Source organism: Tyto alba, unplaced genomic scaffold (assembly GCF_018691265.1).
Source record: "Tyto alba isolate M040663 unplaced genomic scaffold, T.alba_DEE_v4.0 Super-Scaffold_29, whole genome shotgun sequence".
NCBI lineage: Eukaryota > Metazoa > Chordata > Aves > Strigiformes > Tytonidae > Tyto > Tyto alba.
This window is the reverse complement of record NW_024881303.1, coordinates 3,744,201-3,766,125: the sequence shown is the minus strand read 5'-3', so window position 1 is coordinate 3,766,125 and position 21,925 is coordinate 3,744,201. Positions and strand designations below refer to the sequence as shown.

The window sequence follows — 21,925 nt, the reverse complement described above, 5'->3', positions numbered from 1 at the left end:
GCTCAGCATCCACCCGGGTGATTTTTAGGATGTCCTGCTAGGAAAATTTACCCAGGACCAGCAACGCGGGGACCTCAGCGTCTGCCTGTGATGCTCAGCTTTCGGGAGGGCAGTCTTGTGGGGTGCATTTGGGGATGGAGAGGGGGGGTCACCGCTGTTCAACGACGCCTGGCACGGCATCAGGGCTCCAGCTCTGCCTGCAGCTGAGATTTAGAAATACTTCCCCGGACCAGATAGGAAAACAAAGCCCAGCTACTGTGAAAGGGCTGTGCTCGGGCTGGGGATGGTTTCTCAGCCCTTAAGGGGAAGAAAATAAATAAAGAAACCCCAGCGCAGCGCCACAACAGCCGGCGCGTTGCTATAAACTCCAGCGAGGAGCTGGACCTTGCTCCGTTTCTTGCATTTCACGGGGGATTTCCAAGGAAGCTCTTCTTCCCTCCTCATCCAGGCGGGAGCAGCCGTGTGTCCCCCCCGTTCCCTGGCACGGGAGCAGCGGGGACGGAGGGACCTGAGCCATGCGTCGGGGAGCGGGCGCTTCCTCTGGTGTTTTCGGGGCCCTTTAGGAGAATTCCGTCTGATTTTTGGCCAGAAATACCCACTTTGCAGAGATATAATCAAGCCGCCGCTTTAATTGAGTTTATGACTAATGCCTGGGCACACATCAGGACCCCTCCTCTGAGGTTTTGCCCCGATGCTGCCCCACTTTGCTGTTTGCCTGGGTGTAACCCCCTGGGGCAGCGACCCCCCCCAAAAGCCCCGACTCCACCCATCCCAATCCCATCCCAGCTGAACAGCCAGCAAGCTGGGAAAGCCGGTACCCAACAAACCAGCCCTGGATGGTGCTAAGCATCCCCAGCTGGCCCCAGGGCAAGGGGGAGCTTCCCAGGGGGTGGCCCTGGGGACACCCCAGCTCAGTAGCCGCGGGGTGGCCGGGAGCGGGGTGGCCCTGGCCGGCAGTGGCACGCAGCCATCACGCTGGAGCAGGAATGCCAACAATGCAGAACCACCCCCGGCTCCCCGGCCATCCCGAGGATGCTCTCAGAGGGGGTGCTGCCATCAGGTTTCGGCTGGGGACGTTAGTATATTTAACTGGGACCCCAAATCTCCTCCTCTCTTTCCCCCGCTCTCCTCTCTCTTTTCCTGGGAAGTCAGCAAGGACGAAAATAAAAAGGGGTTTCGCGAGATCCAAGTCAAACAGGACCAGAAAGAGAGAAAATCCAGCCTGAATACACAAATATTGGAAACATCAAGAAAATCTAAACGTGCATCCCGGCGGGGAGGTGTGTGTCCCCCCCCTCCCCGGCTTGCCGCTCTGCCGGTAGTGCTGATACAGTATATTCTGCTAATCTACCCCGCAGTATTTACAGCTGCCTATAACCCAGGATCCTCTTTAACATCGAGTCACAGCAGCCGGATGAGATTAGAGCCTGTGAGATTCCTCGGGATGGCCGGATGGAAAGGCGGGATCGCCTCCCCCCACCGGACCCCCGGCTCCTTGCCCGACCCCGGACCCTGAGCTGGGTTTTATTACCAAGTTACCGATAAACCTGGGGCGAGATGGGCAGGGACTCGCCAACGGGGCAGGTCTGGCTTTGCTTTTTGCACGGTGAAACACAGGCTGCACTCGGCATCTCTGCAGCCCCCCAGTAGAAAAGCCCGGGCCCCCCCTTCCTGTCCCCACTCCTCCATCTGTTCCCTTTTCTGGGGCCCTAAAGGGTTTTTTTGGGGCTCTGGGCCTGGGGTCAATCTCAGGGTTTGCTCTCAGCCTGCCCGAGCTGCTGAAAAGCCTGTGGGGAAGTGTTATAAAGCAGGAAAAGCAGCGGCTGGTGGGGAGGGGCAGACGGGGAGGAAAGATCACAGAAACAGGGGAATATTTTTAGCCCGGCTGTGCGCCTGCTCGCCGGCTTCCCTCGGCGGCTTCAGAGCCGCTCGGCTGACTCCAATCACCTCTGATGGAGGGGCAGACGTCTCAGGGCTGCTCCAGTCCCCCAAAACAGGAGAGAAACCCCAGCAAGAGTCCCCCCCCAGGGGGATCGCCGGCAGCCCCAATGTTATGAGACATCCGAGAACCCACAGCAGCGTGGCGGGGCGGGAGGAAAACCGCCCCGTGGATTCCTCATGCGGAAAAAACCATCGCGCTTCGTGCGATTTGGGGGGGTGGAAGCCTGCAGGGGCCCAGGGCACCCATCAGGGCCTGGGGTGCGGTGGGTCCCGCAGAGGAGGGGGGTGTGGGAGGTGCATCCCACCCCCCCGGTGAGCCAGCTCCCCGCCCGGCGCTCACCGGCACCCACGTGCTTTCCGTCGCAGCCCGTGGCCAGAGGGTTCGGGTGATGAGCTTGCAGAAGCCGGCTCACCTCTCCGCAGGGTCAACTCCGGGAGCAGGAGTTCCAAAGCCATAAATATATTGAAACCAGCCCCGAGTCCAAGGCGGGAGGACACGAAAGGCCCCGTCGCATGGGGCAGTGTGGGCTCAGCATCGTCTCCATCCCCAGCACCATGCCCTGCGGCTGCCCCGGCATGCCGGGGAGATGCTTTTCTTCGCATGGCATGGTTTAAAACAACCAGGGCAAGCAGCTGGCTGCAAAACTCCGCAGCTGCCTGTTAGCCAGCATGGGTTTCAGGCGTGTTTTGCAAGGTGGATGCTGCCACCCATACCTCCAGGGAGGGTGGGCAGCTGGTGGTGCAGGCAGGCACCTCTTCGCCCAGGGAAACAGGACTCTGGCCTCGTGCTTTGTAAAAATTTCAGGATTGCAGCAGGGAAAAGCCAGCCCAGGCCACCCATCCGTCCCCCCAGGGACAAAGCACCGAGGCAGCGAGGAGCTCGGCCGTGGCCCGATGTATCCCTCACCCATCTATCAATGATTTACCACTGCTGTGAAGTGCTGTTTGTCCTGCTGGGGCTTCCCAGCGGCCCCAGCCAAGGTCAGAGCTCCGCTCGGCGGGGGGGACAGACGGACACCACGGGGGAAGAGGGGCCGGGAGCCCACGCGGTGCTGGTGGGCGCGAGGCAGGGGCAAAGCAGAGCCCCCTCGCACCTCACCGGCACGATGGGCTCTCCCCGAGCATCCCGCCTCCCACCGTGCTCGAGGATCTAGGGGCAGGGGTGGGGGACACCACCTAACCGGGCTTTTACACCCCAAGGGGTTACGGGTTGGTGTAAACAGTCCTTGCCAGGGGTCTGCGTCATGGGGAGGGGGGGGGGTGAAAATCCCCTTTGGAGGCAGCGGCTGCCAGAGCCAGGGCTGGGAACCGCTCCCCGCCGGGGTCACCGACACAGCGGCCGTCACAGCCTAAAACAATCCCCCACGAGCACCAGCAGTGACGATGGCGCCAGGGTGTTGGGGCTGGACCAAACCAGGCTGGCACACAAGAAGGGTGCCGGCGGCGCCGGGCAGGATTTGTGCCATCACTCTGCTTTTTGAAGCAGCCACAGCATCTTTTAAACGCCCGACCAAATGCAAATTGATCTTAAAGAAATGGACTGAGCAGGCCTCCACGAGGATCCGTAGCTTGGCTAATATTTATCTAACCGGCTCCCACGAACAGCTTGTTAATCTCTTTGTAGTTAATTAATGGCACGCAGGACCCAGTCTGCTGCAGGTGAGCTCCCCAGGACACATCACTGGGGTCCTCGCAGCCCCTCGTCCCTTCTCTCTGGCCGCCTACTTTTTTCTCTCCCCTCCACCCAGTGCCTCTCCTTCACCCCCTCCTCGCTCCATCTCACCTCCGCCTGCACCCCAAGGAGATCCCCCCTCTGCACCATCGTCCCCCAGGGCCAAAAAAGCCATTCTGGGGGTACCAGCTCAGAAACAACCGCGGGCTTTGGCTGGGCTGTTTGCACCCTGGGCCGGATCCCCCAGACATCTCACCAGAGAGGTGTCACCACCAAGGGCACCAGCACCCATGGGGGAGGCTGGAGCGGGGCACCATGTCTGCTTCCCCGACCCCCACCCCCAGGAAAGGCTTGAAACCTCACAGCTTTAGCCACTGACTGCAAATATCCCACTGCTGCTGCAGCAAATGCCTTATTTATCTATTTATTTCCTTATTTCATTTACCTATTTATTTCCTTATTTACTTATTATTAGTATCAGAGGCTTGAGAGTGTCCTTGTAAATCTACGGCAGGGGAGCAAATGCATTGGAGGGGCTGCGAAACTGCGGTGCATTATTTCAGTGTATTTGCCAAGGGTCACTCCTTTTGCAGGCAATGCATGTGCACATTCATGTGTATATACGTCTAGATATATGCATGCACGCACACGTATATTTGTAAAGCCCAGGGAACTCAGCAATCCCCCCGTGCCTGCAGCTGCCGCCTCCCCTGCCAATGCCCGCATCGCTCGATTTTGCCAGCAGCTCGTGCCAGCGTGCCGGGATCCCTGCCACCACCCCCCCCCCAGCTCTCCCACCCCGCGGGGTACCCCCCCTCCAGCACAAAAACCCACTTTGGGGGTGCAAAGGGGGGCTCCCCGCCCCAGCAGAGGCGAGCGGGGGGGCTGGGGGACGGTGGCTTCGCTCTTTCAAATACTGTTTGCCACCAGACCGTCGTCTGGCGTGAAGGCAGAGGGTGCCTGGGACCTCCGTCCCCTGCAGCACCCGCCGCAGAGAAAAACACCGTTTTGTTTGGCTTTTAAGGGCAATTTTCAGTGGAAACGTCTCCCAGACATGCCATTTCCCGGGGAAGCGGCAGCTGTGCGGCCCCCCCCCCGGCTGTGGGTTTCCCCTGCCAGCTCGCACACGCGACTCCCGGTTCCAGCGCACAAAGGACGAGTTTAAACGGTGAGTCAGGCGCGGGCACGGCCCCACGCCAAAATGACCAACCCCAGCTTTCCACCCAAGGAGGTTATTTTACCCCAAAGAGCACGTGTGTGTCCCCCCGCCCCGGGGAAGCTGGTGAAGCCCCCCCCCACACACACACAGCGAGGCGTGGGAAGGTGGGCGCAGGCAGGGCTCGGCTAAAAAAATTGCTGAAAAACGCGGGGTTGAAATGCCATCATCTCCCCTTGTGTCCGGGATGGGTGGGGGTACCCAGATGGATCGGGGGGACACACCAAGGTCGGGTTGGGCTCAGAGATGTGCCGGGGACCAGCCTGCTCCGGGAGGCCCCGATGTTTTCCATCCTGGATTCCTCCAGCATCCTCCACCACCGTGGATGGGAGGCCCCGGGGTGAAGGCAGTGCCCAGGCCACCCACCCTCGGGTGCTGTGGGTGCCCTGGCATCCCACAGATGGAGGAGCAGACCCAATGCTGACCCCAAACCTGGGTCCTACAACTCCAAGAGGGAGTTTATTTGGTTTTCAGAGCCCTGAGAACACCCCTCCCTCCCACCCCGGGGTCCCCGGTCGCCCCTGGGCTGAAGGAAGCCGGGGTGCTCCGTGGGAGCCCAGGCTCTGGTTTCACGAAAGCAAACCGGGAGGCAAAGAGCCGGCTCACCGACGCTGCCTTTGGGATCCAGTGAGGGATGGGAGGGAGGAACCATGGCTTTGGGGACCCAGCTGGGCCACCTCAAAAATCCTGCATCCCCTCGCCACCCCGTCACCCCCCCTACCCCTTTTTTGGGGTCCCACCCCAACTCTGGGTGCTGCAGCCCTCGCCTACGCGCCTGGCGGAGGGTGGATTTGCACCGCAGCACCCGTGCCCCCCAGGCAGGGCGTTAGCGGTGCAAGCCCCGATCAGCAAAACCCTGCTCTGCTCTCATGCATGCTCGCGTTTTCATGACACCCTAAAAATCCCCAGGAGGTTTTGGGGGGAGGGGGGGCTGCTAACAGCCCATGGCAGCAGCGGGAGCCAGCACCATGCCGCTGGCCCGGGTGCTCTTCACTTTGCAAACCCAAGCTGTTTATGAGCTATACGAGCACAATAAAGCAAAAGCAGCTGTGGCTACTATGACCTCCTTTAATGTGAATTTTTTTTTTCTTTTTTTTTTTTTTATTATTATTTTTTACCTTCTCCCCTCCTCTGAATGTTTATGATCCAGATAGAAATCCCTGGGAAATACAGGTTCAGAGTAGATTGCTGACACCCGTTAATGCAGGGACATGAAATGCAGTGCCTTGATTCTCACCCATCCCAGGAGCTGGAGGCAGGGGTGAGGATTACGGTGGTTCCCACCGTGCCAATGTGCACAGAGCCTCTGCGCCCCAGGGCACCTATTTCCAATGAAATTATATTTTTTTTTAGAAAAATACTAAAAATAAAGTGCCTGGAAGCCGGTGATGGGCAGTGGGGGAGAAATCCCAGGTGTTTCTCATGCAGCCCTGCTGTGGCTCCTGTTTGCACAACACTGCCCTGTGCCAACATTTCTTTGCTCAAGGCTTTACCCAAACAAAGGCGAAGGGGTGAAGGATGCTGGGGGCATCCCAGGAAAGGACTGGGAAACAGGGCTGTCACCCTCACGGAAACTCTGCTTTCAGCACCGTTGCCAGCTCTGACTGCTTTGTCAGCACTTGTATTTAAGCTTAGCGTATTTATTTTTGCTCTTTGGGGCTTTTGGAGAAGCGCTCTCGGCTTTGGAGTGGCGAGCAGGAGAGGAAAGCAGGGTGTTAATATCAGCACATCACCCATCCCTGGGGCCAGGGACTCCCTCGGGGAGCAACCCCAGGAGGGGCTTTACGAGCAGGGGAAAGCCTGCTGGAATATAGATATATTTTTTTCAAAGTATAACAGAAAAACAGGATTAAGCTGATTCCCCCCTTGTCCTTTGCACACCCACAGGCTGTGGCAAAGCTGCTGTTTGCTCCCCCAGTGCTGCTTGGCCCGGGGCTGAGCTGGCTGCGAGTGGCACCATGGGGACCCCACCAGGGACACCAGCTCTGCCCCAGCACCTGCCCTTTTGCGCCTAGGAAATACTGGAGCTTTTCTAACTCAGCTGAGCAGGTTCCTAAAATCCTCTGGGAACCTGCCCGGGTTGGGGGCAAGCTCAGCTCTCCCGGTGCTCGCCTGCCGTGACCTCGGTGCCATCCCCTCCAACGCGGGGCGGAGGGACTGGGTGTCCTGTGTTATCCCACCCAGTAACTCCCATCCCGCTCACCCACCCACCCCGTCCTGCTCCAAAGCCCAGACACCTCCTTTATCTCCAGCCACGCTTGTCTCCGGCGCAGGGCACCCTTCCCTGTGCAAACACAGCCCCTAAACCCCTCGCACTGATGGGGTTCATTCATTTTGGTGTTTTGCAGAAGAAGGGGGTGGCCCCCAAGCTAACTGTCCTGATTAACTGAGCCCCCCCACGCCAGATCCCCCTGATTTACACCCCTCCTGCCATCGTATTCGGCAAGGCAGCGCATTCCCCCCCCTCCCCTGATTTACCCTTCAGCACACACTTGTGGCTGGCCGAGTGGCTCCTATCACGTCGCCGGTGATTAGAGAGGTGCTGCTTTGCCCCGTAGCCTAATTAATAAGGGGAAATCTGTGCTGAGCCAGCACTTTGCATCTGCGGAGCTGAAGTATTCCCGTGGCTTTGTATTCCCGTGGCATCCCGCCGCCCCCCCAGCTAGCCCCCATGAAAAGCTGGAGGTGGGCTGAGAGCCTGCATGCACCCCAGCATCCCACAGCCAAGATCGCAGCTTGGTGAAACAGCATCTCCTTTTTTTTAAGGCTGGCCCTGGCTGGCTGAATCGGATAGTCACGGATTCCCCGCAGCAGCCTCCAGCTCCGTTGCATGACATTGCTGGGACCCTCGTCCCTTGGCTCGGCCCCCGGGCTGTAGGGTAGGATGACTGTTCCATGCACAGCCTCTCTCCACAGCTCTGCCTTCCTTCCCCACCCTCTTCCATGATTAACCTTGAAGAAGGGAAGGATTTGGCCTTTGAGAGCAGGGCACGATGGCTCCAACCAGCATCGCGGGGCTCTGGTGAGCCTGGGGGTCCCTGGGGCTGCCCTGCCACCAGCCGCTCCGGCTCACCACCCACAAGCCAAAAAGCCTCCGAAATTAAACCTAAAAAAAAAAATCAGAAAGCCCCAAATGACGTGCTCCGTGCATAAGGAAAGAGCAGCAGCAGCATCCCCTGGAGCTGGCAGGGCGGCTGTCCCTGGGGCGAAGGCTGTCCCTGACTCTCCTCGACACCCCCTCATCCGACCAGCCAGGCCGGTGGGGACGTGCTGGTGCCAAAAGGCTGTGGGTGTCCCCAGCGGGGACCTGCCGGGCTCTGTCAGCTCCATCAGAGCTCCTGCTTTCAGGTTTCACAGAGAGCCTTCTCGTGCTGGTACGGGCGCAGGGGGCTGGGGCAGGACGGTCCCTCCCGCGGTGGGACCCCCTGTTTGCTGCACCCAGCCTGGCGGGGAGCAGCTTTCACCCACGGTGGGGATTCTCCCCTTTTCACAGCACAGCCAAGAAGCAGTATGTCCCTTGGCTGAGGCTTTCTTAGCACTTCAGGGGGATGGGATGCAGCCGCAGACGGGCACTGGCCCAGCCGGTGATCCTAGCAGGTGATCAGATAAACAAGGCAGAGAAAATAATGCTTGAAGTATATTTTTTCCAAGGATAAATCCCAGTTTTTCAGGTATAATCAGGCCAGTTTCCAAGGCAGAAAAGGTCTTTTTCCATTTCTCCATCACTGAGCTCAACAAACAACCCTACCTGTGGAGCAGGATCGGATGCTTTATCACATTCCCCTGTTTGTGTTTATGACAGGGCTGGATCTTAAGCTGTTGCATGAAAAATACCAGGCCTGCCCTCCTTTGCATTGGGCTTCACACCCAGCCTAACCCGATACCGCGCCTCGTCCTGCCCCTGTCCATCAGACACCCCAATTACCCTCCGCAGCGATTGCTCAAAACTCTCCCTACCAGCACGGGGGCTTGTGCTGCTCCTTCCTGACCCCCACCAGCTCACTCGCCGCACGCGATGGAGAGGGATGTGTTCATCCCCGGCCATCCCAGCGACACGGGGAAAGGATAACACGCCCCGGGGGACCAGCAGCAGCCCGTCCCAGCACTGCCCCATCCCAGCACTGGTGTGGGAAGCTTCCCACAGCGGTGCCCAGGCCAGTCGGGTGGGGTAAGCGTGGAAGACACATTTAATTATACAGCACCGGGTGTTTTTCCAGTTGCAGAGGGCTGGCTGCATTCGCTCTACCTGCACCGGGTGCCATTAGTCCTGCTTGACAGCTAATTGGCAATTAATAATATCTTTGCGTTATGCAAATGCATTATGAAAGTTCCGCAGTTCAATTTTTTTTTTGAATGCCTTTGCATTTGATTCTAAGTACAGTGATGTTTTGGAGCTTGGATTATATATATATATATATATATATATTTTTTTTTTTTTTTTTTTGTGAGATGGAAAAGTGAGTGTTTGGGGGTATCAAAGCAGGTAATTCTTCCTGCAGCACCCAGGAGGAGTCACCAGCCCGGGGGGGTGGCTGGCACAGGAGTTTTTGGGGCTGACCCCGTGCTGGGTGACAGCTGTGAGGCAGGGCTGAGCCGAGACATGCCAGGCTGGCCTCGTCACGGCTGGTAATGCTTTAGGTGGCACGGCGGAGTAGGAAAGAGCATTAAAAATAGCCTCAAATACCAATAGGAGCTTAGTGCAGCTGAAAAACGAGCTTGCAGACAGCATCCAGCCCGCTTCGCTTTGCTTATGCTAATCGGGGAGAGGATGGCAGCAAACAGCTCGAGGTGAGAAGATTGGGCGTCGGGGAGCGAGCTGGGACTTTCCACGGGCAGGCAGCCAGCGCCATCCCTTTTATCTGCCGTTGGGAGTGTCTGGTTCCTCGGGGGAAGGCTGCCCGGCCGCCCCTCGCCCGGTGGGTGCCGTGCCCCAGGCACCGGGGCTGGGGGTGAGCCACGTCCTGGACCCACGTGCCCGAGGTTGGGGTTAGCGGCGAGGTTCGGCTTCCCCCGAGCATCTTCGTACCTGCGCCCCTCTGTGAGGGGCTGGGGAGAAGTTGGACAAGCAGCACACGGCCAACCTGGTGTCTCCCAGCAGCTTTGGAAACGCTGGACGTGGGGGTTTCTTGGGGAAGGGTGGGAAACACGGCGTCATGTATTCGGTTTTCTATTTCCAAGGGCTTTATGGGGCAGCGCTGTATGGACCGGTCCTTTCCCTTCCATCCCCAAAGCCCCGTCCCAGTGGGACCAGCTGTGGCACTGGAGTCCCCTGGGCATGCAGTAAATAAAAACCACGGTGGTAATGACCTCTGCTCAGCAACACTGAGCCCTTCGACTGCCTTAAATTCATCGGGACGCAAAGCCGAGGTGCTCTTTCGTAGCGCAGCCTACTTTCTTATGCTCAAAGTTGAGCTCCCACCTTACTCATTCTCTTTTATTTGGGGGGAGCAGATAGTTTGCATCAGCTCTGCTAACACTGCTGGCTGCCCAGCAAGTCTTGCTCAGGGCTTAAAGAGGCATCTTTAAGAAACATAAGCAAGATAAAGAAATGAAACCACCCCAAAAAAAGAGAAGAGGCATGCTGAGTGCAGTGTGAACACCTGCACTTTTGGCTCCCTGACTCTGGGACTGGTTTTGCAATCAGATCTCCCAGCATGTGAACTTACACAAAGAACATGAAAAACCAGCAAAGGCCCCATTTTTCCCAAGTCTGGGCAATTCCCAGCGATAGGTTTGCAAACCCAGAGACCAGGAAAATGTAAGTCTCTTGTAAAATTGGCTGCGTGATGCTGCTGAGTGCTCAGGGAGATCTTTCACAGAGTGGGAAAGCTATTTGGGAAAAAAACAAAGGTACTTTTTTCCCTGCTTCTGCCCAAACCCTTTGCCTTACATTGAGCAGACCCTCCTCAGAGGAACAACTCGATAAACACTTTGCTGCCCAGGCTACGCATGAACTTCTTAAAAAAAAAATCTTTGTTTCTTTGACAAATCATTTGCATTGAAACTAATTAAACTTTAATGGGCAAAGCCAAAGAAATTGAGATTTTTTTTCCATCAGAGACAAGATAGAGATGGACCTGATTACCCATCAGACCTAATATACCCCATTAAAACTGCCCAGCTCCTGCAGGTCTCTCTTTCCCTTTTGTACTGCGAAACAAGATGAGGAAGAACAAAGGGCAGGGAGGAAATAGCAGGAAAATTCATGCATTTTCCAAGTGAAATGACATTGCTTAGTTCACAGGGATAAAAATTACCTGCATGTTCCCGTCTGCTTTCTTATGCCTCAGTTTCAAACCCTTGGTGTTGGAAAAATCCTCCCCGCCCAGGTGGGGAAGCTGAGGCACAGCTCAACTGCTTATTAGCTGAGCTGGACGAGCCAGCGAGCAGGCAGGACTGCAGGCAGCCCTTGCACCGTGGGCAGGAGGGTGCTTCCCTTCCCTTCCCTTCCCTTCCCTTCCCTTCCCTTCCCTTCCCTTCCCTTCCCTTCCCTTCCCTTCCCTTCCCTTCCCTTCCCTTCCCTTCCCTTCCCTTCCCTTCCCTTCCCTTCCCTTCCCTTCCCTTCCCTTCCCTTCCCTTCCCTTCCTTCCCTTCCCTTCCCTTCCCTTCCCTTCCCTTCCCTTCCCTTCCCTTCCCTTCCCTTCCCTTCCCTTCCCTTCCCTTCCCTTCCCTTCCCTTCCCTTCCCTTCCCTTCCCTTCCCTTCCCTTCCCTTCCCTTCCCTTCCCTTCCCTTCCCTTCCCTTCCCTTCCCTTCCCTTCCCTTCCCTTCCCTTCCCTTCCCTTCCCTTCCCTTCCCTTCCCTTCCCTTCCCTTCCCTTCCCTTCCCTTTCCCCATCCCCATCCCTTTATTCCCCTTCCCAATCCCCACCCCCCATCCTTATCCCCATCCACATCCCCCTCCCCACAGGGGACAGACCCTCTCCTCCAGCAGCCGGAGGGGCTTTTTTGCATTTTTTTTTTTTTTTAACCAACCCTGGTTTTTATCAGGTTTTTAGCTAAAGCCCAGGTTTTCACGGGGAGGCCGGGGCTGGCCGACGTGCAGGGCTCAGCCAGGCACCTGCCCTGTCTGTGGCACATGGGTGACAGCCCTGCTCAGCCACTTCCCCAGGGATAACCCCCCCTCGAAAGCAGACAAGAGCATGGAAATGGAGTGAAACCAGCCCTGCGGACAAGCTGTTTGCAAAGCCACTGAGCATTCCTCCTCTTCCCTGCAATCCTTAACACACGTCCCTCTCTGCTAATAACTCGTCGGGACACCAAAATAACAGCCTGCACTCTTCCTGCATGACAGGGCACACCGGCTCCTCGGCCAGCATCCTCGTGCTGGAAAATAGGTGTGCTGAGAAGGGCCAGAAAATAATGGCCAGAAAAAGCAACTTAAAACCTGATGTTGTTGGGGTTCTTCGAAGGACTAAAAGTGGGTCTCAGAGGGGAAAAGGCTGGCAGAGACCCCAGGAAGCTGCTCGGAGCAGCGTGGGTCCCTCCTGTCACCTACCACATGGACACGGGACCAAGAGCTGGTGTCCCGTGGCCTCTCTGTGGGAAGCCAAGCCCAAGGGTGATGCTTTCGGGAGGGGGTGCTGGGGGTGCTTGTGGGGTGTAGGACCCCTGAGCACGGGGGTTTGCTTTGCCTCTTTGCTTTGAGAGAGGGGCAGGTGAGACGAGGGAGAGGGCTCCCTGCAAAGGGAAGGAAAGCGAGGAGGAGGAAATGAAAACTAATTAACTAGTAAATGTGCTGGGTTGGCTCGGGGGCAGCAGGAGAGCGAGCCAGAGGGCTGACTCACTCTGACTCAGTCTGCAAAGAGTGGGTTGAAATCTGGCGTGGGTGCATCTCCTGCCCCGGCCACGCGGCCGGGCTGCGGGCACCCAACCCAAACCTGCCGGGGCCCGAGCATCCCCGCGGGGACCCGCCTCGCCCAGGCGCCGCTTCCTTTGCAGGGGAGAAGTCGTTTTCTCGAGGGAAACGAAGCCAGATTCGCCGGCAGGAGCAAGCAGCTCGGATGGAGCCAGGCCTTTTGGATGCCCCCCTATTTTCACCTTAAAACTGGCCAAGAGCAGGGTGGGTGGGAAATCCACCCCCCCCCTCCGCCCAGCCAAAGCCACTGCCGCCATGGGAGAAGATGCCGTGACCGCCGCCGTGGGGATCCCAAATAGCGACCCTGAAGCTGGCAAATGCATCCAGAGCCAGCGGTATGACCAAAAAGATGGCTTTGAAGGGATGGATTGAACCCTGCCCACTTTACCGAGCTGGGCACCCGGCGGGGACGCAGCCCCGGTGCCGCCCGGCATGTCGGTGCACGCCGGCGGGGAGGCTCTGCCTTCCCCTCCGCTCCCCTGCGCCCCGGCTTCGCCCCGTTCCTGCCCGATGACTGGGTGCGATTGCTTCACCCCCCCCCCCCCCCCCCAGGCTCCAGCCGAGGGGTGAAGGTCCCTCTCGCCACCCACTCCCTGCCCCCCGGGGTGCTGCTGCCCCGGTGGGCATGGCAGGGGGACGCGCTATTTGGGCGCGTGGCAAGGAGAGGGGCGCGGGTGTAGAGGCGGCCAAGAGCATCCCTCAAGGCTGGGGGGGGGGGGGGGGGCGTCACCAATCTGCACCCCCTTTTCTGAGGGGCTGTGCTGGAGGTTTCAGAGGAGACGGGTCTCCTTGGAGGGGGCAGAGCTCCCATCTCCCCGCTCCAACCCACTGGGGACTGGGTTTAGCTGACGCTGGGTTTGAGGCAGCCGAGTTAGGTGAGAGAAATCCTGCCCTCTGCACAGGCATGAAGAAAAAGAGAGGAAAAAAAATGTTGTGCAGTCGAGTTGGTTTTTTCCCACTCCCGGAGGCTTTGGCACAAACTTACTTTATTTTTTTTTTTTTTTTAATTTTGTTCTCGCTCTCTTTTTTTTTTTAAAAATATTTTCAACCACTTAAAGACTGAAGTCTTTCACCTCCTGACAAAACCCGGGCTCCCTGCCAGCACATATTTCTGATAATTCATCCATTATTAAATGAAATCAAAGATATGAGTTTAAAAAAAAAAAAAAAAAAAGACATGAGACTGTTTGCATCCAAGAGAGGCTGTTTACAGCTGGGCTGGAATTTTCTTTAACTGCAAAAGGATCTCCCCAAGGAAAACCCACCCAAAACACTTATCCTGCTCCTCAAACTGCAAACATCTCCGGGCAGCCATGCCAAAAACCCAGGGATCCTACGGCGTTTTCCTGCCTGGATAAAGGCAATTCCATCCTTGCTGGGCTGATAGAAGCCCTAACTGGAGTGGGTGCTGCCAGCGGGCTGCCCGGGGAAGAGCCTGCAACCCATGGCCAGAGACAGCCTGACTGGATCAGCCGGTCCTCTCCAAACCGGAGAGAGAGGAAAATCTGATGGAGAGGGAGGGGCACAGCAATTACAGCCTTTTCGCTTTAATAACCCTCGCTGCTTCCCCGAGACCATATTTACATCCTTCTCGGCACAGAAGTAGTAATTAAAGTCTCTCTGCTCAGGTCTAAACAACAGCAGACCCTCCTGTTATTAAAAGCAGAGAGGCAAAGCTGAAAATAAACCTGATTTTTACGGCTAGGGAGACTCGAAGCCCTGTCTATAAACTGGCTAATCAAGGAGGGCAGCAGGATTTAGGGCCACATGTCCGTGCTCTGCTAAGGCATCGATACGCTGCATTTATCTCCATGGGATGCAGGGGACGGAAAACCACTTGGAAAACAGCTCCATGACCCTGGTTTCTTCTCACACCATTTTTTCGGCCTTTTCCAGCACCCATAAGGGAGCAAATGGGTCTCGGGGTCTGGGGGCACTGGCTGACAGGCAGAGCTGTGGCCGTGCCGAGAGCTGCTCGGCGGCAGCTTGTGCCTTACCTGAACAGCTCGGGCCCTCCTCTCGCTATAAAGAAGCTATCAGAAAATTTTGAGGAAATTAATTATTCACTAAGACTGCTAATTAAGATGATTTCCTCTGTGAAGGCATGGAAGGAAATGAGCCGGAGAAGCTCTTAATTGTTTAAAAAGAGCCGTCCTACAGGCGTTCCTCTCGAGCTGCTCTGCCCACTGAGAGCGCCCGGCCCCGTGTTTCGCCGGGTCCGAAGGAGTTTTCCAACATCGGCGCCAACCTCACACCGCGCAGGTGCCTTCAAAGAAGCAATAAGGTGAGCCATAAAGTGCTCCTAAACTCCCGTCCCCAAACTGGGTGACCCAACGCACCCCCAGCACCATGCTGCTGCCTCCTCCCCATGGGGTCCCTGGGTGAAACCAGGCCAGAAGAAACAGCATGTTCCTCATTCAGGCTTTTTTTAGATGACCCAAGAGCTCAAGGAAGACCTCATCTTGCCCTAGGTCTGGCACAGTGTGGCACTGGCTCCTGGGCAGCCATGGAGAGTGGGTCAGGACTGCGCTGGGGGAATCCCTTCCTTGCCACTGCTGGGTCACCGTGGGGTGCCCCATCCTTTGCCCTGGCCCCAGCACCGTGTCCAGGCAAGCCCCCCTGCCCAAGGGGGGGTCCCCATGGGGCAGCCAGGACAATCCCCCATTGCCACCAGTCTTTCAAGGCGGGGTTGAAATCGCAATGGTGTGGTCAACAAGACACCCAGTCTACCGATACCCATGGCCAGAAGGAAGTCTGAGCATCGGCTCTCTATGTCATGATGGTTTGGGCAATCCCGAGGGCCTGCCAAAAACACCCAAGGCACGGCTGCCATGTATATAAAAAAACCTCAAAGCTACACGCAGCTTGATAATCCAGCAACCTGCAACCCCAGCTCATTTCTAGCGCGTGCCTGAGCTGTTAGCAGCAACCAGGGACCCGCCATCACCCCCGCCTTGACCCTAAGGCAGAGCGCTGCACCCACTCCCCAAAGCACCCTTGGGTGGGTGGGTGGGGGAAGAGCAAGCCCCCGGTGCCTTGCACCAAGGGAATCTGCTTCTTCCCAGCTGCCGGGGTGCAGCGGGTGGGAGCAGAGGTGCCCAGGGACGGCAATCCTCCGGCGGCCCCCAGGCCATCCACCCAGCCTCCCACGGCAAGGAGTGGTCCCCTCGCCCACGCTGAGCTTTGCCCTCCCACTCCCACCACCATTTCGTTTCGGTCGCCCTTTACCGGGACCTTCCCTTCTTCTCCTGTAGGGGTTGATGGAGAAAAATGCTCTGGGATCTCCCATGGCGGAGAACAAAAGGAGTTATTTTAAACCAAATGGATTCGTCTCCAAGGCACCTTGCCGAGAAGAGGGTGATGCTGCACCAGCCTCACTTCTCCCACGGAAATCAGTCCCGGCACAAACGTGGTGGGCTTGTGGCCCGGGAGCACATCCCCTCCACCCCTCTGGCACCTGACAGGACAGGAGAAATTTAGGCCTTGGCGCAGGCAACTGCTGGGGATCGCACAACGAAGGCTGAGGGAAAACCGAGCAGATCCAGCCGAACGGCATTGCACTGGGAGCTCGGGGTTTTCCCGAGACAGCACCGTCCTCCACAAGCATCCCCAGGGACCTGCACTGTTCCTGGCACGGCTCTCGTGCCAAAATGCTGTGATAAAGGAAAACGCGGCCCCGAGGGGCACGGCTGCCAACGCTTGGCCAACTGTGTCCTCACCAGGAGAAGACAAAGCTTGATAACACCATGATTGCCCTGAGATCCCCTGCTGAGCTTCCAGCAGCTGAAAGGCATTTACAACCGTTCACAAACCACAGGTAAAACACATGGAAATGCACTTCTAAGTCAACACTGCAGCCCCACGTCTCAGCTAGGAGCCACCTAAGATGGCCCCTCCAGCACCACGTCACCGTCTGCACCACCTTTCCTTTCCCTTCCGCGGCCCAACACCATTAAAAACAGGCACTCGTTTTCCTACCTGGTGCTGGGAACATCTACAAGTCGGGTTCCTCCAGTATATCCATGGCGAGCTCGGGGTTATCTCAGCAGAGCTGGAAGATAAAGCCACCAAGAGAAAAAAACTCAGCGTCCCTGCAGAGGTGGGACGCTTCAAGGCAGGTTCCTCCTGTGCAGCTGGTGGGAGCCCATCCCGTGGGAGCCGGTGGGAGTGCAGGGCTCTTCGTGTCCTCCCGGGCTGGTGAGGCACCAGGATCCCTGGGAATTGTGCTCTGCTTGGAGGGACCTACCCTTTTTTGACTGCGGTCCAACCCCAAAGCGCATGTTCTTACCTGCTCGGTGGAAGACGGGGGAAGGCTCGAGCACCTTTCTGAGAAACACATGGATCTCAGAGGTGTGTGGATCTCTCCCAGCTCTTCCCGCTCTTCGGCCAAACGATGGTTAGGAAAAAAGGGGGATGCAAAGTTGCGGCGAGTAGGAGAAAAGTGGCCGGTGGTGCGAACGCTGCCCGCAGCTGGTGTCTACAGAGCTCTGCCGGTTGGTTAACACTGGAGCTCTGATCAACAGGTATATTGATGTCAAGCTGGGACTTGTCTCCTCAGCGAGGAAAGGGAACAGCAGAGATTACTAAGCAATGCAGGAATGTGGTTTGTTTAATATGAGCCATCAACACAGAAGAGTAAAATAATGACAGATGTGTAATCACATTTCCTGAGTCTAAAACCATGAGATAGAGAATTTAAACACCACTTTTCCCAAGATCAAGAAGAGGAGCCATTTGGCTAAGAACTCATTTGGTTACTAATTTCCTCGGCATTAAATCAGCTGTTTCCCAAATCTCCTGACACACTTTGCCGAAGCGCTCCAAGGACGGGGCTGCTCCCCGGCTCTCTTTGATGTGAGGGTAAGCAGAGTGAGAAGATGCTTTGGAAACATGAATACGCCGGCTGACCAAGCTGGCCCAGATCAGAGGTTCCTGAGCACTGCTTAATTGGTTTATTTTAATGAAAGACGGCAAGATAAATTTCACGTGGCTTTTTATCGGGGGAGCGGCGAGTGGTGGGAGACAGAAGTCAGGATCTGGGTTGAGCCAACCCTCCGAGGGCAGGCTGGGAGGAAAATGGAGCCCTTTGCCCAGGAAAAGCCTGGCAGCCGTGGAAAGCCAGAGTCTACTTGGGTTTGGTCTCTCTTGCAAGGCCGGTCTGCAGAAGGCACGTGGCCAAGGGACACCAGACCCAAAGCCCACCGAGACTGGGGGAAGAAATAGCAGCTCAGCCTCGGTCTTCGCCTCCGGCCGCAGCAGTTTCCCGAAGATCATGGTTGCAGGACCTGCAGGGGAGCAGTTATGTGCCCTCACCGTGCTGCAGATGGTGGGGAAGGGCTGGGAGGGAATGGTGTCATTTGCTCGTTGGGTGTTTTTATTTGTCTCTTAAGATCAAAAGTGGGAAAAGCACCAAGCAAGTGGGGAAGGTGCCGCCGAGTGCAGGAGCCAGCTGTAGAGGGACTCCACTCTGCCCCTTTTCTGGATTTGGGGAGCATGTTGTTTGTCACTGGCCAAATTATCAGCCCTTCTTCTGCTCTGCTGAGAAATGGGGGCCTCCAAAATGTCCCCTGGCATGGTGGTGGCCATGGAGGAGTTGCTACACTGGCCTGAGAGGCTGAGGAGGACACCACCAACATTAGACCTAGGTCAGGTATATTTTTCATGTCCAGAAACAGGCCTGAGGGTGTGGGTGCATGTGCAGAGCACCAAAGATCCTCCACCTCTTGGCCTTGGACCCTCCAAATTGAGCTTCATCTTCTGGATACTTAGATCTCCCCAGCCTGGTACCAGTGAGGTTTGCATCTGGCCCCCACACCAGCTCTCCACCTCAGCACAGTCTGGCAGCAGCTCCCAGACACTCATCCAGAGAACCTGGAGAACATCAAGAGAGCAGCTAAGCCTCGGTAGCCCAGTGTCTTTTGTAAGCTCCTCTCTGCCCCCCAGGAACTAGGTGGGGTGTCCAATCCTGCCTGTTAGTTATTTCAGGGGAGCAGCACCCAGATGGGCAGGGAATTTGCGTGGCATACCCCAACCCAGAGACTCTATGGTTGCCAGACACCAGCAGAGATGCCCAAAGACAGGGGTTTAGGGAGATGGGAAAGCCAAAAAAGGAGGTACCCAAGGGAGCAGGACCATGCTCCCTGTGATGGGAGACCTTGCAAAGCTGCAGTGCGCTGGGGCCTCTGCAGCACACAGAAAAAATGCATACCCTAACAGGGAGCTCACCCAGGACACAGTTTCTTAATTTATTTTTCATTTGCCATCATGTCCCTGTGTTGGATACCCTCACCGGTGCTGTCAGGACTCCTCCTGGCTCGCTGCCAGAGGAGCTCCATTGACCATACAGCTGATGTCCTTACAGACTAGTGATGCCATTAACTCACATCTCCCCAAGAAATGGTCCTTTATTTTCAGTTAACTGAACAAACAATGGTTCTTCCCTCAAAGGCATCTAATGAGCAGCGTCCCCGTATCTGTGACCATGTCCATGCCTTCCTCCCTGACTTTATCTGAGTGCAGGAAGCTGCTGCCTCCTGCCATGGGAAAGGCAGCTCCTTCCCCTAAATGAACTTTAATTACTCTGACTGCTTGCCAACAGCTATTCTGGTGACACCCATGCTTCCATTAAGTCTTGGTTTCACCCCAAATTGTGCAGAACCCAGGCACAGCTTGTCCCTGGCTGGCGGTGAAGAGAAACGCCCGAGGTGGTGCTGGCAGAGCTCAAAGGCCACGTTCAGCCCCGAGGAATTGGGGGACAAACACACCCCCTTGGCCAGCACCGGGCTGGTACTGCTAATCGTTGCATAAGATGTGCAAAGGGATAATTTGGGACGTGAGGAAAATGGCCTGTGCACTGAATTTGGGAGCCCGTGGAAGTGTTGATGGAGCAGGAGCAGCCGTCGGAGGCAGAGCAACCTGCCAGCCCTGCCTGTGCCGAGCTCGCCCGGTGCCCGGGGCACCGATGGGTTCCCCGGGTGTGTCTGGCAGCCCCGTGGCTTCCGTTCAGGGCTGCAATTTCATCGCCACTTACTTTATTAAGAGTCACCTTGGGTGGGATGCAGCTGTGGGCTGCGAGCCGAGCTGAATCACACCCTCCCAGCTGGTCCTCTCCGCACAGGGAGTCTAGACGGCTGGCTGATGTGGAGACATCTCCTCTGCGAGATACCTGCACGAGGGCTGGGGCGCTCCCCACATCAAAGGGCCCCTGAGCTACTAAAGTGAGGTTATAATTAAGCCACCCTGGGGCGAGAGGGAGAGAGCTTCTCCCAGGGCCGGCTGATCTCCCTCCGCGGCTCCGTCACTGGGGGTGGTGTCCTCTGCCACCACCCTGGGAGGCTTCAGTGGCCGTAGCAGGGGCTCCCGTCCCACAGCTCGTGGGGACCGTGGCTGCTTTGTGCTGGTCCTGGTCTAAAAACCAGAAGGCAAAACCTTCCTTTGCAAGCCGGTCACGCTCCGCTGCCGGCTTCTTGACTCCCTTGCACACAAAGAGAAAAGCCCTGTCAAGGTTGGAGGCACAGATGTTTTGGGACTTCCTTATAAACCATTTTGCCGACAAATTTCCCCGAAAGCCAAGGAACAGCCTGGGCAGCCACAGGCTCTGAGAAGGGCTGTCCCAAAGGGCAGAAGGAAGCTGAAGCCCTGGAAATCCTTGCAGACACCACCGCAGCCCTCCAGCGACTCGCACCGTGGGTGACCAAGCATTGCGATGCAGCAAGTTGCAATTTTGACTTCAGAGAAAACCCAGGAAAGCAGCCATTTAATTAACCAGAAGAACCTGCTTCCTGTCACTCCTTGCTGTAAAGCGCGTTGGAATCTCATCTTTAGCTACTCAAAAGGCCCCAAGAAACTCAACACCTTGCTAGGACCCACAGCCTTGAAAGTGGGAGATGCTGGATAATGATTTCTCCTTTTAGCAGGGTTTTGTCCAGCTGGACCATTTCACAGAGCCACAAAAAAAAAAAAAAAAGAGAAAATTGGCACAAGCAAGAAGCATGTAAGCTTCAGTGGGCAGAGAAAGAGCATCAATAAAGCCCACAGTAAAGGATTGAAAACTGGCAAGGAGATCCCGGCAGACAGTTGTCCACCAAAAAGCCTCTGTGAAGTGGAACGTTGCTCCTGGGGGTTCCACCAGGGTGGGTGCTGGTCACCCCTCAGCCTTTTCACCCATAATCGGGAGAGTGCTGCAAAATCACTGCTGGGAAGTGGTGCGTGGCATCCCCTGTGCACGCAGCAGAGCACACCCAAACCAGCGGGAGGGTGTTTTGTTTGTTTTTGTAGGGTACTTAAAAATAATAAAAATTTTAAGAAAATATTGCATTAAAAAGGGGGATCACTCCACCTTCCAGCCAGCTGCTCAGATGAATAACCCCAAAAAGGGAGTTATTTGATAGGGTGACCTTCCCCTCCCCCCATACACAGCATCGTCTGGCTGGCCCTTAAGCAACAGGTCCAGCATCACCCCACAGCAGCCCCAAAGTTCAAGTCAAACCCAGTGGTCCCAATACACCACAGAGCGTCCTCCCAGCACAGCCCTCCTGCCTCAGGGATAACAACCTCTCCACCAAGACGGTGCCCATTCCAAAATGCAGGGCTGGTGGCTCAGGCTGTAATTAATCCCCACGCAGGGAAACCCCAGTCGCTGACTGACCCTCCCCAAGCAGACAAGCCAAGATGCACCAGGCAGACTCTTTCCGCGGAGCAATCGAAGCCGTCCCGCTGTCCCTGTGCAGCCCCGATGGCTTCGTGGTCACTGTCTCTTCCCACCACATCGTTCACTCTCTGGATTGCCTCGGAATTGGCTTTCCATTTTCCAGGAGAACAGTTTTCGCTTCGTGATTTCTTTTTTTCTGTGAGCTGTTAAATCCAAAGTCTGTTGTGAACACAATTTGGGTGCATGCTCACAGCTACGCAACGGCCTCATTTCCCAACAGAGTCAACTGGGGAAGGCTTACTTGCGAAGCATACTGGGATAAAAAAAGAGCACCCCTTTTAAATGTGGAAACCTTGCTTACAGCTGAGTAAGGATTTAAGGTTAGTAATATGCAAGGAGCAGGCCAATGCAAAATTATTTTTATGATTCACTCTGTCTCCAACCTGGCCTGGAAGTTGTTGCAGACTTTGACTCAGATGATCAGCGACGTCGAGATGAGAGGGACAACGTAGACATAAAGATAATATAAGGTGCAGTGGCATGGTTTTATGGGCTAATTTATATTAGCCCCTGCCCAGCCAGCGTTCACCA

The 21,925-nt window shown here is 56.2% G+C and overlaps 1 protein-coding gene across 1 annotated transcript in view; it reads right to left on the bottom strand.

Annotated features, from left to right (window-relative positions):
* The window catches only part of LOC122154023 (FERM domain-containing protein 6-like), a 40,045-nt gene extending 22,795 nt beyond the window's left edge, over window positions 1-17,250 (bottom strand). Inside the window, exons 1-2 of the mRNA XM_042799254.1 lie at window positions 16,973-17,250; window positions 16,663-16,735 (exon numbers count right to left, since the gene is read on the bottom strand). The gene's annotated coding sequence lies outside the window, so the exon portion shown is untranslated. The remainder of the gene's footprint in view (window positions 1-16,662; window positions 16,736-16,972) is intronic.
* Between the last annotated feature and the right edge of the window lie 4,675 nt (window positions 17,251-21,925).